Here is a 22400-nt window from a genome sequence, read left to right on the forward strand (position 1 = left end):
ACTGGCTCTCCTGGCCTAATCCTGTCACTCTTTTCATGACTCTCCAGACACACCAAGCATCCACATCGCTTTCCTCCCATTTTTTATTGCACTTTAGTCTCCTCCCCAGGGTTACTGTTTCTTGAAATCCCCCACCTACTCTGTGCTTATCTTCCCATCCGTGCTGCTGCCGCATCCTCCTCCCCAACACAAGCAGTGTACAACTACATGACCACAGGTGATGCAAGCCCCAGTGAGGCTGTCAGACAAAAGACCACCTTCCTTTGGGCTAGAAGGAAGACCTTCTAACATATACACTTCCCTACCCCTCCATGAAATCACTTTCACACCACTCGCTCTCCAGGCACAGCAAACGAGGGCCTCACAATAAGCAACAACTGACTGTAAGGTACCCTCCCTTCCTGCTGCCAGGAGCACAAAACCATGGCAGGTTTCCCAGGCAGCCTACCCTGCTATTTTTAGATTTTAAAAAAAAAAAAAAAATTATGTGTTTGTAAAACTTGTAAGTTACTATGATGAGGGATATGAAGCTCAATATGCAGTGACAGGCAAATTTACAAGCAAATTGCTTCCTCCAGCAGAAAAGGTGGGGGTTAAAGGATTCATCTGTCAGAGGGCATAAATTGCAGGTTCTCCAAAAATAACTTTTTTCTTCAAGGGCTTTTGTGAGCTTTAACACAATACAGACCTGCTTCAATGTTTATTGATGCTTATTTGATAACAAAGATTTTAAGCTTCATACATGAAAAAACAAACCACAGAACTCCCACTGTGAGATTTTGCTTAAACCTGAATCTTTCAATTTGCCCAAAGTTTTGTTTCCAAAAATAGAAGAAAAAGTTAGCAATACTTGCATTTTAAGCAATCAAAATTACACAGTAAGAAATGCGCAATTTACCTTTGACAGCTGAGTTTTATTTACATAGTTCATTTATTTTAGACCAGTAAGGACAGGCTGGATATATCCTTTGCTTTAGTTCTCACCCTTTAAAACCTCAAGCACAGTGCCATTTTTAGACTGTCTCATGAAAAAACATCATTTTTACACACTCTTTTTCTTATTATACAATACATATGGACTCGTTTTCTGCTGACGTAAGTTAAAACCTTAAACTAGCATACCAGTAGCCCTTTGTGACTAACATACATGTAGAGCATGGGATTATTTACATTTCAAACTGTAACCAAAATACTTTGTAGATGCTAGGTGCTTACAAATTAGATGAAGCTTTTTAAGATAATTTGATGTGGTCTTTACCTCCACCACGAAGCTTGCTGGAGGATGTGCACTAGTGCTAAAAGAGGACAAAAATTCTGAGGAAATTGAAATTCCCAGTTTTAGGCTGAAACCTTCTGTGAAGACAGAAATTTACTATTTTCCTGATTCTGCGCTATAAATATGCCATCAAGTTGTACTCAGGAAACTAATGCTTGATCTTAAAGCAGTGAATATTTACAATCTTCAGTGGAATACTGGAAAAGATCCTTTTTTTTTTTTTCAGCTCATATTCCTGTTCTTTTCTTTACTAGTACACACTTTTTGGGGGGCAAAGATTACAAGAAGACGAAGTATTATGCCAAACACCCCCCCCCCCAAGATTACAAGAAGACAAATAGGAGACTAAAATTCTTATTTTTCTGATTATTATGGGTGGATCATTAGAAATATCATGTTAGCCTTCAATTCCAAAGAGCAACAGGAAAGAGCAAATGGGTTTGCTTCTACTTGCTTTGTCTTTCTTTAAGAAAAAGCAAGCTAACTCTAGCCTTGGACAAGTCAACCTCTGAGCTATCAGGGGCTGTAGGCACTGTCGTAGGTCCTCAGCCTGGCTGCATAGAAGCAAATTAAACAGAAATTATTAATGTAAAACTACGAGGATGACCAGTGGGACCCAACCACAGCTGCAGTGCCAGCACCCTCTGCTAGCTTGGATGTTGAGCTATCCCAAATCCAGAATTCAAGAGCTGCCCAGGGAAGAGATGTGTTTTAAGATCCTTTTCTGCCTCACTGGGTTCTGCCAGATACTGAACCTGGGTTGTGACAGTGTCAGTGCTGCAGTGAGAACTGTCCAAATGACCATAAAATAAAGTCCCTGAAATTCCAAGTCCATCTTCCCCTACCACTTAAACATACTCTCACAATACAAAATACTGCTCAGCTTCTTCCTCATTTCTTCTCAGGCTCACAGGACTGAGTCTATCATTCAAAGTTATTTGAAGATGCCTACTGGCAACTAACGGCACTCGCAAAAGTACCTGCGTGTCTTAAATCAACAGGCACACATGCTTTTAAAAAAAAAAGTGGTGTTGTGTCCAGCAACACTTTCAAAGATACAAACGTCTCTGAAAGCAAGCCCAGTAACCCCTCACACACATAAACTACGTGACATAGGAAGGTTGCAATCCTGAACGGGACCTTTCAGTGGTAACTAAAGCACAGGTAAACATACAGTATGTTCCCGAGTGAAAAAAGTCCCTTTTCTGATAAGTTTCTTGAGAAGTATTCTGGTCTTGAAGCAAAACAAAGTAGTAAGTCGAGTTTACCATTAAATCCTTATTTATGTTTTTCCGTACGAATTAAGTCCCTAGTGTTCTTGCATTGTATTTATTTGTTTTACTAACAAAGACACCTGTAACACAGCCACCACAAATCCACCACAATACCCCTAGTTTCACTGTACGTACCTGCCGCCCCTTGGAGCCTGCCACAAACCCCTGGAGCTGGGGACCTGTCAGAAACACGTCCTTTCTGCAAAGAGATAAGAAATGGGGTTTGACATCATTACCACATAAATCCAAAGGGTAAGTTTTGATATGGGAATTGTAATAAATCCTCCCCCAAAAGTTTGGCTTTTATTTCCCAGATTACCAGGGCAGACCATTTCTGACAGAAACCAGAACCGATACATTTGCATGTATGTAACGAGCCAAGATCCTGATGCTGCACTTAACACAAAAAACTATTAAGCAATCCTGATAAGAAGCATACACACCAGCCCTTTTCAAACTCAATTTGTTTCCTCTATCCCAAGCTGGCCGGTTACTACTCAGCATAAAATTATTCAGCATTTGCACTGCAGTAGCAATTATTGATCCTGGTAAGAGTCTGGGACCCCTCTTACACTGATACAGGACTTAGAAAGAAAGCTCAGAAAGGTTAGACACCAGCCAGCCCCCAAAACAATTACCTTTACTAAATCCATATAAAGCAGTTCCAACACACTCCTGCATTACTGAATGACTGCATTATGCACAAGCTTAGAACAAGAATATCTAGATATTTACAACGAAACCTCATGTGTTCAAATTTATTTTGCTGTAATCAAAGGAGAACAGTGGGCCACTCTGAAGCAATCACAACAGGGCACACGATGCATTTATCCCAACACTGTTCTAGGTAACATACTTCTAAATATGCAGACATAATACTGTTCATCAGCTTATATTTAGCATATTACTTCCCACTGTTCACCCAACTGCTTTTAGAAAGGTGTGGGCTACCTGAAGGGATAGTGGTTTTTAAATGCAAGTCACCGCGGGTCTGATCTGGATTTCACTGAAGTCAACAGTAAGAGGGTTCCCACAGACCCAAATGGGAAGTGGGTGCACCTAAAAAAAAAAAAATCTCTGTTGCACATGTGAAGGCTTCATTCTTGATCCAGAAGATTATAATGAAAGGCTCACAAGACAGAAGGCCTCAAAAGAAACAGGCCAGACAAAATTATGAGAAACAGCTCAGTATTACAGGTCTCTAAGAAAAGGGAGCGTCTATATAGGGTCTTTTCAAGGGCACAGTGTCTGCCCTGTCTTTCAACAGTGCACGTTTTGTGGCTGCCATTATGGTAGCAGGTATCAAACAGGTACATCAAACCCACTTTTGCTTACAAAAAAATCTTCTAAAAAATCTTTTGGATCTTTTGCATTACAGAGGGGGGAATCTAGTCTGACTCTCCCCACAATGTTTTTTCAACAGGATACCCCATGGAAAGCTGTTGCCGACCTATGCTATTACCTGTTGGATGTTTCTCACAAGCACTAGCAGTATATAACTGACTTATTTTTGCTGTAAAAACAACCATCTACCTTTCATTCTGCTGGAGAAAACGGAGCAGGCAAACTGTGAATCATCCAACCAGTTATGAAGCTCTCCATGAACCAGCTTACACCAGATCATCTCTATGGCTGTAGCTACTCAATATTTAAGCGGAGAGTTAAAATTTACAAAAATTGCTGCTTGCCACAAGAGGCCATTGATTGCCAGTCACTATCGCTAACCGGAGTTTTCAGATCCCAGCGTGCTTCCTTACGGCTTACTGCTTGCAGAGCAAACAAAGGTATAATAATCTATTTTAGGTACCTTAAGGGGAGAAGAAAATTCTCTTTTGCCTCCGCTGAGAAAGGACTTCTCGCAGCCTGTGGCTTGTACGAGCACTTTCATTATAATAAAGCACTTGCATCTAAATAAATAGCTACCGTAGGTGTCAAACTGCTCATGAAAACCCTTGCAGTGAATCAGCTGACCTGCAAACTTCACTAGCTCTTGAAACAGCCTGTCATGGAGATTTCCATGTCTCCACAAGTGGCTCCAGGTTTCTGAGCTAGGGTCTGAGGCCACTGGGGACCTGAAAGCCAGAGGGACAGAGGGCTGGAGCCCAGGCCAGCTCTCGACCAGCCCTTAGATCTCCAAGGAGGCAGGGAGAGGCAGGAGAGCCACAAGGACTTCGAAGTTGCAGCACCTCAGCTCAAGAACTTGGCTCCCAAGAGCAGTGCATCCCTCCTTGGTCTGCCCCTCCAGAAGGGGCCACTAACCATCGGTGTTTCTGGCAGAGAAGGCCACTGACACAGAGCCGGGTGCAAGGGCAGCTGGGCTTAGGTGAAGGGTGGTTTGCAAGTAGGGGCTGATTCTTCTCCTTTGATCACACTGCTGCTGGCTGCCTGTCTGGACAACACCTGTAGTCACGCTACGCACGTGAGTAACTACTCACAGCTTGCCAAAAGCTATGACATAATTAAACCCTTTAATCCAACCAGGACCTGAGTATGAAATTAACATCCATGTAAGCACTGCAGGTTTGCAGGCACCCTTCGGGTCCTCGTTTGACCTAAACCTCGCAGGTGATCCTTTAAAGCAGGCACTAGGGAGCTCCCTAACAAACCTTAAACACTGCCAGGTTTTAAGAGTGAAAACCGTATTTCAGAGTAAACTTAAGGGAAAAAAACCCACCTGTTTCTTCTGGTAACAATTACTTAAGCTTGGGGGGAGGGTACAGGGATAAAAAATTACACCACAAAAAGCTCATTATTTTGACAACTGTGACTAAGTCCTCAAGGATTAAAGAAAACACCTACTGGATTATAAATGAAAGCCTGGAATATATTATGTAGAATAACATGATAGTCACCTTAAGGAATTTTTTCATAAAAGAGCTGCAATCCTTCATATATGTGTGTTTGCATATATTTATTTATTTGAGGACTACTTCTAATCTGTCAAATTCCAAAGCACATTAACCTATCACAAGGTACTTCTAGCTGTCACAGCCTACTTGTATTAGAAAAACAAAAAACCCCAAACAACAACAACAAAAAACCCCAACACAGAGCTTGTACTACTTCCTTCTGCATATCATTACCATCCAGATCAGAAGCATTTCTTTAATCCTCTATTCAAGCACACGCCTGCTGTAACCAGGACCTAGGGATTCTAAATGAGAAGGGGAAAGGAAATACAGAAGAAAACTAGCTTAAAGGCAAATTTTAATTACTCAGAGAACTCTTTGGGAGATCATGAAGGCAAATTTTAAGTTTGGGAATGTTTGTGTTATTACAGCACTATTCACCGACCTTAGCGAAATACAATTTCCAGATCAATACCTTGGTGATTGCAAATAGAGCTGTATTTGCTACTCGTACCTCAAGTCAGCCACAAACTATATGTGCTTACTTTCTTAGAAAAATTTACTTTAAATGTTCGTACGGAAGCCACATGTAAAGCCAACATATAGCTATGAATAACTAAGGCTGCGTACGCTGCCCTCAGACAGCACGCTAAAAACGTTCCTGTGAATGCTATGTGTGGTTTTAGAGTCTTAAAATAAAGTAATTACACGAAAAGGTAGGCTAGACTACAAAACTAAGAACTGTGTGTATTATCAGCACTTTGTTTTAATAATTGGGTATCTGTCATATCAAAATAACTGTTGCTGACTGCAGCAATTTCCATAGCTCCCACACTCTCTCGATGGGATTGCTGATGATACTTGCTAATCACCTGTGCAAGACACTGGGGGGGAAAAAGTCAAGTAACAAACATACTGCAGGATTTACAGAGAAAAGCCTCAAATGTTTTTCTCCTTTCCCACTTGTTAAGCTTCACTTTTCATAAAAACATCTTTATTTCACAAAATTATTTACTGGCCTATCAACATCTTCCAATTTTTTCTAAACCTTACGTTAAAGGAAAGATAGGGTTGCCTTGGGCCTGACTTCATGTGCATGAGCTTTAACCTGCAGCAGAGCCCCGTGCAAAACGTAAAACCTGGAACAACAGAAAAGCCCTCTTATGTCTCAAACTGTCATTTTAATTTAGCCCAAATTGGACTGGGATCTTCAGCTTTCAATTCCCCTGTCACCCTGACACTCCTCAGATCTCACAAGCACCCTCAAAAAGCCAAGTACAACATAGAGACTACTGGGGAGGCAGAGAGCCCAGGACTGCTACAAATCCCTCCTGCATCCCAATGACAAAATACGAATACCCAGGTTGGGCCAGCTACTGCTGAGAATGGAGTTCCTCTGTTTTTAAGGCTGTTAAGAGAAACTGTAATTAAGCAACCTAACTTCCACAAAACTGCATGAGAGCTTTCATTATATTACCTATGCATCCCTACCCTTCTTCAGGAAAGGATTTGAGTGTATTTCACAATTCTAACCTTTCTACAGTTACAATATTATACAAATATCAACACAAGATTATTTTAATCAAAAACATGGTAGGCGTTCTGAATCAAATTCCAATAAAGACAGAGGGCACCAGCACTACAGCTGTGTGAGACCAAGAGCCACAGAGCACTAGAGAAAGGAAAGGAGGATGCACAACTACACAAAGAAAATAGCAAATACCAGCACTTTGGCTTCAGATTGAACTTTTTAAACCACCACTTTAGGGACATGTAGAATTTATATGTACTCACAACAGGGTGCATTTGCTTTGGGAAGCAAATGTTCTTTCAGAGGCAGCATTAGAATATTTTATGTTGTCAATAAACAACAGTCTTTGAAAAGCAGGTATCATTTGAAAAGCATCCCCATATTCAACACATTTTTACTTTGACAAGGTCAGTACAAAGTAGACAACTACCTCTACTCTCACCATACAAGCATCATCCCTTCTTATCCTACAAGGACTCCTCCTCCTTCTATCAGAAAAGAAGCAATCCAGGAAATTATTTGCTGGTGCTAAAACCTGAACAAGAAGAAACAGTAGATGAGCCTACAAATCTAACTCTAAGTATTCAATGAAAGGTAAGAGAAAACAAAGTTTAAATTCTCCCTGTATTTCTGGCTAACGTTCTTTAACAGAATGAATGAAGCACACTACAAGAAAATCAAGAGTTTAACAAAAAAAAAAAGCCACCACAAAAAAACCAACCACACACACAAAACCCAAACAACAACCAGGAAGTCTGTACTACAAGCTTTGCTTCACAGACACATCTTACCCAAAAGACTATCAGCTGCCAATTATGTGGAAATGCCTCATAGTATTAAAAAAAGAGAAGTGAATGTCATGTTTTTCCATATTCACTATGACAATACAGCAATCCAGAAAAGCTAAAGCTAAAATCAACATGCTGTATTGTACCACCTAACTTCTTAAGAGCTTAGACTGCATCTTTTATCACTTTCAGATAACACCTTTTGTCGCTTCTCTACTATTTATTACTCCAGCATTTCCTTTTTTGACTTTCTCTGATTCTTTACATAAACTGCACTTACCACTGTTTACAGGTGATAGTCTGAATATATTCGAGAGCTACCTGAACATTGAGATTACAAAACACCCAGGTGTTACTTCACAGTGTTCCATATTTAGCATTTTTCAATGCTGTCTTGACATTTTTCTTTCTCTCTCTTGCCTTGAGAAATGCATGGCCTCTTCCAAAGGCAATGAGAAGACATGGAAGTGTGTCTTTAATGCATAAAGAACAGAGTATTTTACCATCATGATATTGCAGAAAAACCCTGTTATTATTCTGTAACAGATTCAGGCTTTTCAGGCTTTCAAGACAGTTTAACAAATTATGCCAGTTACTGACAGGGGCCAGATCCTGAAGTTTCTTGACTCTTAGAGAAGGCTAATACAAAAGCCACTTTGTCCATACAGCAGAGGTTTTCAGTACCAAAACATCCTCAGCCAGTTTGCCCACTGAAAACACCCAACTTACTAAGCTGTACATACCCCTATGCACTGTGAACAGCATGCACTGCTCAGGGGCACCTACAGCAAGAAGGAAAAATGCAAAGACAGGTTTTAAACAAACCTCAAAAGCGCATCCAAATCATTGCCTTCCTTTTTCTTCTTTTTTTTTTTTTTTCCCCTAAAATGAATTAGCACTAGTTGGAGGAGGAAGAAAAGGAAGAGTAATTTTCATCTCAGCACACAAGATTAAAAAACAGCACTTCTCCAACCTGCACAGCAAAACATTTTGCAACTTACTAAAGAGAAGCCTTGGTAGAGGTTACCTGTCTGTCCTGAGTAAAGGCTTCTGTGTTGAGAAAACAGGCGACTTCAGTTCAAGGAGCCAGAAAGTCAGCTCCCTGGTTGTGTAAGTCACAGCACAGCCTCCCTGAGGGAGCTGCGTGAGGTTGCTGAAGTAGGGGATTTGAACTAAGTTATTCAAAACAGTGGAGAAATAATAAAAACAAAACCTCACTGTGTTTGGCTATATGAATTCAGAAGTTGAACCTTGCAGTGGTATTTACTATTTAAAAACTATTAAAATTCACAGGTGGAATTTACTCATTTTTTTGTAAAAACAAAACAAAACTGTTCATGTCCAAAAAAACCCCCAAAAAGCTATAAAAAGGGATTTCCTCAAGCTTTACTACAACTTATGTAAGGATATCTCTGACTTACAAACAACAGGTAAAATTTGTTCTGCTTCTAAATATCCTTATCTTGCTGATCATGCAGTACAACTCCCTTATCACACACACCCCTTTAAAACTATCTTCCTCTCTCTCATATCCAATTGCACGAAGTCATAACGTAATGAGAATGTCATTAGACTGGTTAGGGTGATACTTTATATCATGTTAAAAACATGCCCACTCGATAGCAAAACAACCAGAATGGACCGCAGGAAATTCATACATTCCTGAATCCTCCTGTATCACATTCCCAGTTTCATTTGGGACAAAGAACTACAACATCCAACCGGCAAATGGATCTGCAACAATAATTTTGAGTTTCCAGTTTTGGATGCAGCAAGGAGATGGCAGCCTCGCTGCTCCCAGCGGTTCACCTGTCACTCCATGGAGTTGCTTCTGCTGCCCACTACACTCAACCAGCTTTGCATTTGATATGAATCATGCTGGCTAAACAGTAAAAACTGCAATTTTTCCTACATCAGGCATGTACATATGGTGAAGGTGGTGCAGTAAAGCCCTCTTTCGAAATGCCAAGGTTTTTTTCTCAATTAAGAAAAATATAAATTGTATTTGTATGGCAGCTACTTGAAGTTCACCATCAAGTGCCGTCAATTCTCTTCCATAAGTACCGAGCTGAAGCCAGCGTCTCCGTGCAGGTATGTTGTTTTTATAAGCTGCTTTTTCTGCAGCAAGTTTCAACACTCATGTTCCCCTAAAAGAGACAGAGACGGGGCATTTTGAGTTACACAGAACATCAATTCCTTCTTCCCCGTCAACCAGTCGTGGGATGGAAGTTGCACAGGGAACCTTCTCAAACTAAAGCCAGTCAAGTTTCCAAATTTATTTCCACTCAGAACCTCCTAGAGGTTAAAGATTAACAAAAAAAAAAAAACACCCACAACCCACTAGAACTGATAATTTCCCTCAGGTCTGCTCATCCCTATATTAATGAAAGAAAATGTAGAAACATCTTATTTTTACCTTCCACTCCCATTCTTTGATATCTGACCCTCAGACAACAAATGTCAAGTTTTATTTTCAGGTACAGCATCAATAGCACCAAGCAGCAATGCAGTTTTCCCTGCAATGACATGAGCAGAGTTCGACATGCTTAGCTCTCACACCTGGCCTGTCACCAGGCTACTGCTGTTTTCGTCTTTCCCCTGCAGTATTCCACTTGTAGCATGCAGTAACCCACTCTTCTATCCATACTCTTATTTAATTACAGCACATTTAGGCTTTATAGGTCCTAGACAGCAACTGTGCACTGATAAGAAATTATGCGAACATCTTAGTTTTAAGACATACATCAGAAACTTAGCAGTGCCAGGATGAATGGCTTAAAAATCATCCCCTGGATCCCCAAAATGGGGCTGGAGGAAACAAGCTAGATAACTGCTCTTTCCCATTATAGTTACGAGGGGTCCAGCCTGCTCCCTTAAGTTGTCCTGCCTATCTGCTACCTCTGGCTGCTTCTGTGTCCCCTGGTCTCCATTCATCCCCACCTCCCAGCCCAAACTTGTGCCACTGTGCAACCACTTAGGGAAGTTGACTGATCAACTTCCACAGGTTAAAACCTACTTTGGGGAAGGGAAAGGGTCAAGGTAGTTTAAATCCATCCACAATGCCTCTTTCAGTAGCAGTGCTAGCTTGTGTGGGATGAAATATATGTCCAACACCATTGGAGACAAAGTCTGAGCCTTCCTTGGGGGGGGAGGGGGAATAGAGTGGGAAGCCCAGTAAGTGCTACACTCACTCTGAGTCCTCCCAGCCTCACCTCAGGGCCAAAATAAGAAAAAGCAAGGAAGAGTTGAGGTATCCTGGCCTGAAAAATAAAACCCTGAAGGACTGAGGGCTGTCTGGGATCAGGCCTGTGATGGACATCATGCAGCTCTCCCCTCTAATGCCGCACAGCACCCACCGGGGGACTGAGCTTTCTGCATGACTACTTGCTGGAAGAGATCTTGAAAAGACAAAACACAAAACTACCCCAGGGTAGGGCTACGTCCCGGACAGTAAACATTGCTCTTTTCCTGCTGCAGCATCATTATGAAAACAATTTACTTTATTCTGCCAGCGGTGAGTAACAAACTACAGTTCCTTCTCATCAGCTAAACCCTGACCACAAGGGTGTTACCCTTACATTTACCTGCATATTCAAGATACTCAGCTGCCTCTGAAGCACTGGCAAAGAGCACGTACTGTGGGACAACTGCATGTCCCAGCCAACCCCACACAAATGAGGATATACAAGGTTTAGGGTCAAAATCCAGAATTCACACCACACTGCAAAGGTCATTTTAATTACCCGAGATCTTGACAGGAGATTAATCTCCAATAGCAGACTGCAACTCATGTTTTCTTGGCAAGAAAACTTTATTGCATGGAAATGCAGTAAAACAGCCTTAAGAAATCATCATTTCACCGTAACAGAAATACCTAAAGCAAACAGCTTCAGTAGCAAGCATTTTAAAGGGTTTGGGGTTTTGTTTAAGGTTATGGGGCTGTGTTTAAGGTTATGCTAGCTCAGAAGAGTTCCCCTTTTTTTCCATGTTAAAAGCTCTAAGCAACCCTGGCATTTTTTATGCTGAAAAGTAATACAGCCATACTTTTGAAAAAAGCTGCTAGTGCTTTTCACAGATAGCACAGGCACGGATTTTACCAATCATCATTAGATTATTCTAGTGTCGCTCACTAACCTTTCCTATTTTTTAAACTAACTGTGTACAGCCAGGGAGTCTGCACACTTCTGTAAGATATACAAAGAAATATACATACCAGCAACTACAAAAAAGTTTGTGTAGAGCACAACTTTGTTAAACATAGGTGTTTCATTGCAGAATTTGGCTAGCAACAACTCAGTTAGCGACAACTAACTCTAGAGTTTGAAAAAACAACTCTGACTTTGGGAGAACTTAACACAAATGCAGTGATTTATCACATGTTGCTACATCCACTCTATGAGGCTGTAGAGCATCAATCATACCTGCTCCTGCCTCAATACAACCCTTGTGTTGACATTAACAATGCAAAGGTCATTTTGACCTTTAGCTAGTAACCGAGTATCAGTTTGTGCCCATATTACCGCTTTCTATATGTTCAAAGACACAGGTGCAGATCTTTCAGTATAAGCGCTTCAGATTTCACATCAAATTATGTGTCAGCATGTCAGGAACAGGATTAACAGAAGCTTTGCTTGCAGAACATTCTCATGAGCATTACCGGGATTTTAACTCCTGCCAAGCTAAAATGAGCTTTTTCTTATGCCAAAAGAAATGTTGCAGAGGGAGTCATTATTGCACTTGATGATTAACTTTTAAGAATCTTGTTTGCACTATCATTAAGGACATTATGAAAGGGAAAGATAGTTGTGAGAGCTGCACACTATAGAGGTTCTGCCTCAACGTTTCTTGACAAAACAGATCATTACCACAAGTTTCCAGCCCCTGAACACTGAATTTGAGGTTTTCAGTACTACAGAAAAGCGTAACTGTAAAATTACATGAAAGCATTAGAGGCAAGACAAGATTTACATGCTTCCTTCAAGGTTTAGGGCTCAACAGTGAAATACAAAGCCTTCCTCGGTGAAGCTGATCTCCAAATGCAGCAGCAGCCATCCACATCTTACCTCAAACCAGAGATCCCCACCCCAGACCACTCAGAGCTTTCACATTTCAAATGTCACGGTGGAAAAATTACGTTAAGCTCAGCCATATACAAAAATTAATCCCAGCCTAGAGAGACATGTCGGAGAATTTGATGGCAATTAACATTACTTGTGAACCAGAGAGCACCTGTAGAGGTGCTCAAGCTGTTAGCTGCTTCCCTGTATCCCTTTATAACCTCCTGAGGTCGGCAGCTACATGTATCATATCACCAAAGATATACAAAGAAAAAGGAGAACATCCTTGAGACAGCTATATCCTCTTTCTTGCTGCATGACCCAGAACAGGCAGAGACAGGACTCAAGAAGATACTGTCATTGTCTATACTCTAAGTGTCATTCTGCATTGCAAAATACCCTTCTCCTCCAAAGTGCGCTTAATAGAGCAAGAAACAAACCAAAGTCCCCATACGGCCTGTAAAATAAATGGGCCATTTCTATTAAAAAAATCATCATTCCATATTAATTCAAATCAATTAAACGTTAAAGTTCAAAGATCTCTGTGGATATATTAATTTCCTAAATTTAAATTTCAATTGTTATGCACCTCATTCGCTAAAAGTTTGCTGGTTTGCTTTGGGTTTGTTTGTTTTAATATGGGAGATTTAATATAGTAAACAGAACAATGATTCTTACTAAGCATTAGTTTCCTTCTCACTCTCCCTTGACGCTTCCCCCAATTTTCTCTAACTGGAATATTAGCTTTAAACTACTGCAAGAGTATAACAGCAAAGCAAAACAATGCCCCAGTATTAAAATGTGAGCTTAGCTAGGTAATGTTATTTATGAACAGAGGAACTTCTCACATACAGTCTTCTTTCCAGCAAACTATTATTTAGACTTCTTTAAGTCTAGAAATTTTTTTTCTTAGAAATTGAAAAACACTAATCTTCAAGTTTCCGACAGGATGTGCAGACTTGCATTGAGAATTTAAGCCTACTAACAATCAGCTTGCTTTTCTTAAGTAGCTTTTGCAGATCTCTTAGAAGTCATCCATGGTACTCAGGAGTATATAGACTACAAGCTGAATATCAGTACTCCGGTTTAACAACCATTTATTAGCTGTTTTGCTACTGCTCTTCTACAATTAAAGACTGAATGATAGTTTTCATTATTTTTGTTGCTAAGAAACGTGTCTCCTGTTGGACTGTTTGCTGATGGTCCTCACTTATTACGGCAGATTTTAAATAGCAAGCTTCATTTAAGCTTCCTTGTTCTTCAAGGCTGCAGACATATTTCTGCTTGGCAAAAACACTTACCATCTTTAACAACAGATTTGCTCTTCAGTGACACACAAGAAACTGTGCTACAGCTTGAGTGCAATGGTCTGAGAACTCCACCAGCAAGGTCAGCCGACTGCACACCTCAAGGCACAACACAAGCTGCTCCTTACTGACCCCAAAACTTCCCACGACTCCCCACCAAGAAAGCCCAAAACTAATAGTCATTCTGCAGAAAAAATATAGGTACCCGAGCATCTATGCTCAAATAGCTTCTCTATCTTTCAACATGGTGGGTATCGTGCATTTTACCATTAGCTCTTTTGAGCCATGGCACTTTAAAAATACCTGAATAGGTTAAAGTTTTTTAAATTCTAACATGCTTTGAAAGACTGGTGGCACATCCAATGTTTAAGTGACAGCCAACTGTTACGCAACTTCACTACAGCTGACCCCTCCCTTAAGACTTCTAGCAAAACACTGTCACACTGCAGGTCGTCTCAGATGATATGAACTGACATCACTCTTCAGCAGGAAAAAAAACCCTTGCTTACTTATCTTTTTTTAGCATGAAACAAGATATTCAAACATTAACATTTGAAAGTACTGCTCGAAATTAACCTTCTGCAAGACAATGACAAACTAGTGGAAAGCTAAAAAATTAGGTTTATTTTTATCACTGCTGTAACATACGTGAGATGCTTCACCTTGCTGACATACACCTAGGTTCACCACACCACTCCTGATGCACAAGGAACCGAAGATCTCTTATCTCCTACTGCTTTCTCAGGGTATGAAAACGAGTTGCTTTATTCTCCTACTACAGGATTTTTTGCAGCATTTCCTACAGGAGTCCTTCCTGTCTGACATGAGCGAGGTTTCACAGGACACTTCCTGAGAAAGTATGTCCTAAAGACAATCTGGTCAGATCCTGGCCAAGACGAGCTGCTGACTAACAGTCTCTCAGACCACTCCGTGGGTGATGGGTCTTTCCACCCAAGGCCCAGAACTTCGCAATGGCATTTATCTCCTGTCCAATGCTTTGGTACATTTCCAGCTCTCACAGACGTATGTTACATTTAACCTTCCCTGACACATACCAGTGCAGTTGTCAGTTCCATGCTTGAGAAAGAGTGCAAAAGCCTGGGATCAACCACTTCACCTCTGAAGGACACGGTAACTGCAAAACCAGGAGAAGGTGACCATGCCTGGAAAAACAGCAGCTCAGCAGAGAGCCCCACCAGCTCCTGTGGTGCGCAAAGGCTCCTGGTGAAAGCCAGGCTCAGGAAGCCAAGAGAAGTGTCACAATGGACTCAAGGAAACGCTCTTCTTGGTAGAGCAGAGGAACAACAGTTCAAACACGAAAAATTTTATTTACTAGGAAGACTTGAAAAGTCTTCAGCAACTCCAATAGAAAGAAGGTGAGAGGACTGCCTACTGAGATCCACAGCATTGTAGCAAGGATTTTCGTGTCACTTGTAAAAAATTAGAATTTGTACCTTTCAGTGGAAGCCTGCACCACACACAGTTTGCACCACTTTCAGCTTAAACTTCTTAATGCTTATGTCACTCAGCAAATAGTTTTCTCCTACATCTAAGCCACTTCATAAGTTTTCAGGGGGGAAAACAAGTTTAAAAAACATTATTTTTCTGGCTCTTCAGCGGGCTGAAAGTTGGCGGCACAGCCCGTGAGGATCTCCCACCGCTCGCCGTCCTCCTCTGTGAGGATCTCCCAGCCACTCGCCGTCCTCCTCCATGCCTCCTGGAGCCATCTCATCCCAGCAGTCACTCCATTGCCACCACAGGGCTCTTCCAACTCTACCCAACAACCCACACCTGCCATGAGGCTGTGTCACCGTACTTTCAGTATTTACAAGCAAGGTTAGAAAACACCATCAGCAGAGACATTACAGTCTTAGTCTTATGCATACGAATACAGGCAGGTTTGAAAAAGTGCCTGTTCTCACAGTATCACCCTATCTGGTCTTTAACAGCTTGCATGCAGAAATCAAGCAGACTAACACTGCACCGCATACAAAAATATCACAGCAGCAACGATCAAATTCTGCCACCACCTTACAAGAGTGGGTATCATCTACCTTCTTTCTCAACTCATCAGTGTAACACACATTAAGAGGAGCGGCTAAAGCAGCAGGGTATCTGCTTCCCAAGGAGCTGCAGCTAAAATGGCATCCTCAGACTTCCCCTGTGCCCTAAATAAACCCATCTGCACACAATTCTGATACCTGAGAGACGCAGGTGCAAGCAAGGGCCTCACACCAGCTCCTCCACTGCCTCCCACACTGCCAGAACAGCCAAGGGCCAGGTGGGCAACACTTTCCCACTGCTACACAGGGTCCTGTTCCATCATTTTGTCTCCTGGATGGGTGATAACTTTTAAGACTGACAAGCAACAAGATGCACTGTCTCTCAGACAGCAAAGCACATGGCCTATTCTGGGACACCTACTGTCACCAACAGGCAAAGACACACGATTTCAAGAAATAAACGCATTTGGATCACCTCACTGCCCAGGCAGGACAAAGGCACTACAAAATCTAGAGCTGGATGACATTTCTCAGGTGAAAGGCTCATAAAATAAAATCCTGTAGTCCTCCACTCCTTGCCCTTAATAGCTGCGAAATTGAGACAAATAAGATTACAAGATCTTAAAGTGATCTATTAAAGCAGATGAAGCAAACACTTCAATGTGTTACTGCAGCAAGCTGGAAGATGTGACCAAAACACAAATCCTGTTTCTTGAATGAAGGGGTCTTCAGAGCTGCAGAGTACTGCAGAAGAGCATGGGGTTGTTTCTGCTGTTGGTTTGTCGAATTTAAATGGAAAATAGCCAGTAAAAATGCTTAGAGAACATATATTATTGTCAAACCCCATTTCAATAATGTTGATTGTTCACAGTCCAAAAGATTAAAGTCTATTGGATTAGTAAGGGTGACACATCACTTTCAGAAAAGCCTGGCTGTGGTAATTATATCCACGAGACTGCAGAAGGCTGATCACCAGCAGAGGGAGGATAAGGCAAGTCTATAGGCCGGAAAGTCAAGTATTAGTCAACTCTTGCAGACAAGACTATAGTCAGGCCAGGGTTTAGACAGCACCCAGGACAGGGAGCACAGGCCTTGGTTCAGACTCTCAACCTACACAGTGGATGCTGCCCATCAACCATGACTTGAGGAAGCTAGTGTAAAAATGCCTCAATTTTTTTACCTAGACAGTAAACAACTCCTTGCTGATTAGCAGGATTTGCATTCAGCACTTAAGAGGACACTGCAATACAAGAACAGAACAGGTATGGCTTGCTCAGGTAAGTAATGCACCACACAGTGATGGCCACACGGTATGGTGGCGATAAAAAGTAAAAATAAAAGTGCAAAATACAAAAATCAGCAAGCTATTTCAGTGGAAGGCTATTTCAGGGGAACAAGACAAAGAATACATTTTTAACCAGGACACCCTACAGTCCCATCATCAAGATCGTATTCAAGCAAAGCAGCAGCAGCACAGGAGGTCAGGGAAGGGAGGAACAGGAGAAGGAACAGGCAATTGCAGTTACTGAATTAAGCATAACCTGAAGCCATGTCTTAAGGCTGCATCCTTGAAGGACTAGCCTCTTGCCCCAGTCCTGGGCCACTTCTTGCAGCACCTCGGAGCAGTGTGAAGCTATTGCCACCTACGAGCTCTAGTGCTGACAACCAGCTCTGAGCTGCAGGAGCGAACATGAAAATACCTGTCCATTTTCCTTTGCTGCATGTTAGGAAAGCTCTGGAAACAAGGCAAACTGTTAACTCCAACTGAGGATTATTTATACTCTGGTCTTAGTGGACATTTTATCTTTTTAACATACAGGCCACTATTACAGCTCCAGTTTCAAGGAAGCTGATAATTTACTCCACCAGCACAGAAAAACATCATCATCACCAACAAAAGATGTTTTCAGTTATTGTGTATTATTTGGTCCAAACCAAGGCTGACCGGACACAAGAGGCACCTGATCTGTGATACGTCTGCAGACAGTCTTTCCTTTTCTTCTGCTTATAAAGGTTCTACGGCTGGCAAAAGCTAAACATAGCAAGCGCAAAAGTAGAGTATTTCCATGGGTCTAAAAATCAAAAAAGCCTAGACTGCAAAGTGGCAATAATTTCCGCCTTCATAGGAAAAAGCCAGAGTCAGAGTAAGTTGAGTGAATTCAGCTAATCATAACCACATTAAGCCGTTCATCTCTGTGGCAGAACATCCCAGGCTTTGCAGCTAACATTTCACTATGTGAATGGGTAGAAACATTTGCTCACATAAGCTGGTTAAATGTGATTCAGCCCAGATGTCCAAATGGCTTAGCAGTCTTTGTTGTGAGATGTTTGCAAAACATCAAAAAAGAATGACAGACACAAATACATGACCGAGTTCCTGTCCAGAGGACGTGCAAGGCCTGGAGTTTAACAAGACTATTTTTGGTAGCATGTATTGCTAAAAGTCATTGATGTACCACAACTGTAGTTACAAAACATTCAGTTCTTGTTCAAAGGAAAGGTTAAAATGGGATACAATCTGGGCTGTAAAAGACCTGCCCATTAGGGTCCCCTCGCCCCTATGCAGCACTGCTGCACCTGTCAGCAACAAGGAGATGGAGCAGAGAAGTGAGATATAAAAAATGCTGCCAATCCTGAGCATCTTGGAAAACACCTGATACACCATGGGGTGAGGGGAAATGTTCCACTTACAGCCTTGATACAGACCCTCGGGTTTGATAAAGGTATACCAGGGTAAGTCAGAAAAGTTTGTCTTACAGACTAGTGGCAGGTATGAGATAACTAGGGCCAGAATTGTATTTACAGTGGATCTGCTCACATAATTCTATTAAAATAATAGTACTGTCCAGCTCCCCTTAGTACCACACGGTTCTGGAGAACACACACAAAAGACAGTATTTTAAAAGCAAGTATCATAGACATACAAAACTTAGCAGAAGAATTCAGGGTGAGAATAATGCAGGGAAAACCTTGCAACAAGGCCAGTAACACACCAGTAATTCATCCTTGCAAATACAAGGTCATTTTCTTCTCTCATTGTGGAATGTATCGATTCTAATTAAGCACAAATTTTCCTGCAGCGACAGTGGTTAATATGACGTCTGGTTCAGACAGTTTCTGCAACACGTGTACATTACAAATTTACCCTTAAAAAGCAACTTGGGGGAAAAAACATGGACTTGCTCTATTATGCAAACGTGTGTAAACATGTGCATATAAATTTCTGCACAACTATTACACAGAAGTATTTGGTTCAATATGGTGAAACAAACTGATCCACAACCACGTTCATAAATAAAGGCATTCCCCTCAGTCGGTGATCTCAAACAACAACTGCATCTCAATGTCACTGTCCCAGATTACCTGCTGGAGGCATCTTAACAGACTACAGAGCTGAAACCAGCCACGCAGCTTGGTTAGAGCCCAAGTCTTACCTAGAATATACCATATACCAACAGACAAGCCTCAACACAGGAGTTCAGACCTACCAGCAGCAGACCCACTAGTCCTCCTCTGCTACTAAGACAGGCTAGTAACTAATTCGTAATAAAGAGGCATTTCACAGGCAAAAGAATGAATATGCAATAATCAATACTGAGAAAATCTACCATTACAGCAGGACACTGTCTTCCCTGCTACCAGGCCTATTGCCTCCAAATTTAATTTTAAAAACCACAAATTAAAGGGAACACACAACTCTGAAAGGGCTTAACATTACTGCACATCTCTGACTTCTCATCTACAAGAACACATCAGCTTCAAATTCTCCTCCCTAAATCCATCCCCATCTTTAAAGCCCAACAGACATTTTTCTGCTTTTAGCAGGCTATTCAGCCTCAAAAAAAGGTATCATAACTTGAGAGTATTTGCCTTGACCCAAACCTCAGAAGTTTGGTTTTTAACTTCGGAGGTGGACGGCTAGGGAGGAAATAGAGCATAAAGTACCTAATTACAGCTTAGGTCCAATCAAAGCAAAAGTTTTCTCACACTGTCCATGCTTAACTTTGATCCACACAGGAACACTGAAACCCTGAGCAACCAGACTCTCGATATGCTTCTGCCAGAAGTCTTTGTATTCTACATGAAGAAAACTACCTTTTGTATACCACTCTACTTCACAAGTCATTTATAACTACATTTAGTTATAACTGTAGTTTTCCTCAGTGTTCTCCAGAAAAGGCGGCAAAAAAGCAAAACAAACCAGAAGATTCTGTAGCAAAGAACAGAACTACATGAAATGTTCAGGGTTAAGGAGCAAAAAGCAAAGCAACTAGCAGAGCTTCCCCTGCCCAAGATTTAAAACATGTGCAGGAAGTTTAATGATGAAATATTCAGTCTTTTGTCCTAATTTGTACTTACCAGTTTACAGAACAGAGGCACCACTATCCTGCACCTATTTTTGAAGGTATGTGGACCAACTGCTTTACATAAAATTGTTGTACAAATATTCTTGCTACCTGCCACACACTTGGGATGGCATTGTAAAAGCAGTTGCTCTAGCCAATTTTCTTCCAAAAGCAGCAACTGCTTTCCTTGCTTCTAAAGAGAATTTAATGAAGCCATCTGCTCACGGTTGAGACTATTCTAAAAACATCCTGGATTCTTTATGCTCCCCTTTACAGTTCAAAGCCTGGCTAGTATCCCAAGGCTACAACCTTTGCAAAAAGCAAAGCAAGAAGCAGAAAGAAACATTACTGGAAACATTTTGCTCATATGTACGTTAAAATACTTCAGTATCTGCATATAATCATATGCACATATCATATTATTGACAACATTTTGGGCAATATTTGTATTTTAAAGAAAGGAGATAGAATAGTAAATTGCAATGCGCATATAAAATTGAATCTTGCAACACTTTTTTTTTAGTATTTGAATATGTTATTTGGTAAAGTAAACAAATGTCAAATCAAGGAAGCTATCTAACTGATCCACAATTTTAAAATACCTCAGTGCTACAGCCTCATATAAGCATAACCAAGAAGTGAAGAATTTATGTTCATTTACTTTCCAAAAACTCTATCCAACCCATCTGTAAAATACCAACCAGGAGACACAGATTTAAAACAACTGCTGTACAGAGTACAGGAAAGGGCTGTCGCACAACTTAACTGCCACACACCTGCAGCAGCCGGTTTCAGCTGTCAGGACATTGCCTATCCTTCAGGGATGTACAGGATAAGAGTACTGGAAGAGGTACAACCAGGCAAGAACGAACCCTGAGCACAGGTAGGTCTCCTACATGAAGTTACTGCTTTTACACAGAGTAGAGATACGTAACATATATTGACTTTTAAGACTTCCATACTCAGAGGTACGTTTCTCCAGTTTCCCGTCTGTTAGCACCCCCCTGGCAGCAGACTTAAAACATGATTTTTCAATGAGATATATTGCAGCACAGGATTAACTTCTGCTGCACCTGGCAGTATAAACAAACATAAGTGTGCTTTTCCAACTGAAAAAATACACCCTTCACTCACAATGCAAGTTCAAAAAGGTAAAAACCTGTTTCATTGTCTTTCCAAGACGACTCTGAAATTAATAGTGCTGCAAGTCATCTAGGAACAGAAAATACATTCATGACGGTACCAAGCACAATGGAGCCTTCAATTTTCCTTGGCACTTTTCAACACAATTAATCATTATGTTCAGTTACAAACAAAACATCATCACCAAAAAAACACCAAAAAAACTGAGTGGCATAATAAAAAACACAGAACTTTATTTGTAGGGGAGCAGAGCCTACAGACACCAACCAAAAGCAAGAGCCTGAATATACAACATGCATATTTTGGGTTTCACTGTTTCCACAGCAAGACTTTCTGGGAGGCAGGGCACAAGAAAGGGAGAAGAATCCCTCTTGCAAACGTTTTTTATGGCAGTTTTCAAAAGGCATAGTTTCTCAGTGGGAGTCACATCTAACATACTAAGACTGCATATTCAAAATTTCAGTAATCATCTGGTGCCCAGGAGAGTTATGGCAGTAGCACAGGACAAGCAAATATCACTGTAAAGCTGCTATAAAAAATTCAGCAAAATTCCACACCAAAACTTGAGTGTGAACAGTTGCTCTGCTTTTGCAGCACTGAGTGACAAAATCCCAGTTCTGCACTCACATTTCAGAACATTTTGTCAAATAGTTGCTTCTTCACAGAGCCAAGCCTCTTGCAGCATGAAGAAAACCAAAAAATTATCTCGATTTACATTTTTTCTCCCAGATTTCTCTGTAATAAAAACCAGTCCTTGACTTGTATTCATTAAAAAAGTGTGTCTTCCAAATTTGGCCTTTTCACATTCGCAGAGCAACGAAAGGAA

The 22400-nt window shown here is 41.1% G+C and overlaps 1 protein-coding gene across 6 annotated transcripts in view; it reads right to left on the reverse strand.

The window, feature by feature from the left end:
* SEMA4D (semaphorin 4D) overlaps positions 1 to 22400 on the reverse strand; it is a 102399-nt gene that overhangs the window by 41944 nt on the left and 38055 nt on the right. For all 6 annotated transcript variants that reach the window (XM_076361570.1, XM_076361568.1, XM_076361569.1 and 3 more), the window contains exon 2: positions 2686 to 2749. The gene's annotated coding sequence lies outside the window, so the exon portion shown is untranslated. The remainder of the gene's footprint in view (positions 1 to 2685; positions 2750 to 22400) is intronic.

This window comes from Aptenodytes patagonicus, chromosome Z (genome assembly GCF_965638725.1).
Source record: "Aptenodytes patagonicus chromosome Z, bAptPat1.pri.cur, whole genome shotgun sequence".
Taxonomy (NCBI): Eukaryota; Metazoa; Chordata; class Aves; order Sphenisciformes; family Spheniscidae; genus Aptenodytes; species Aptenodytes patagonicus.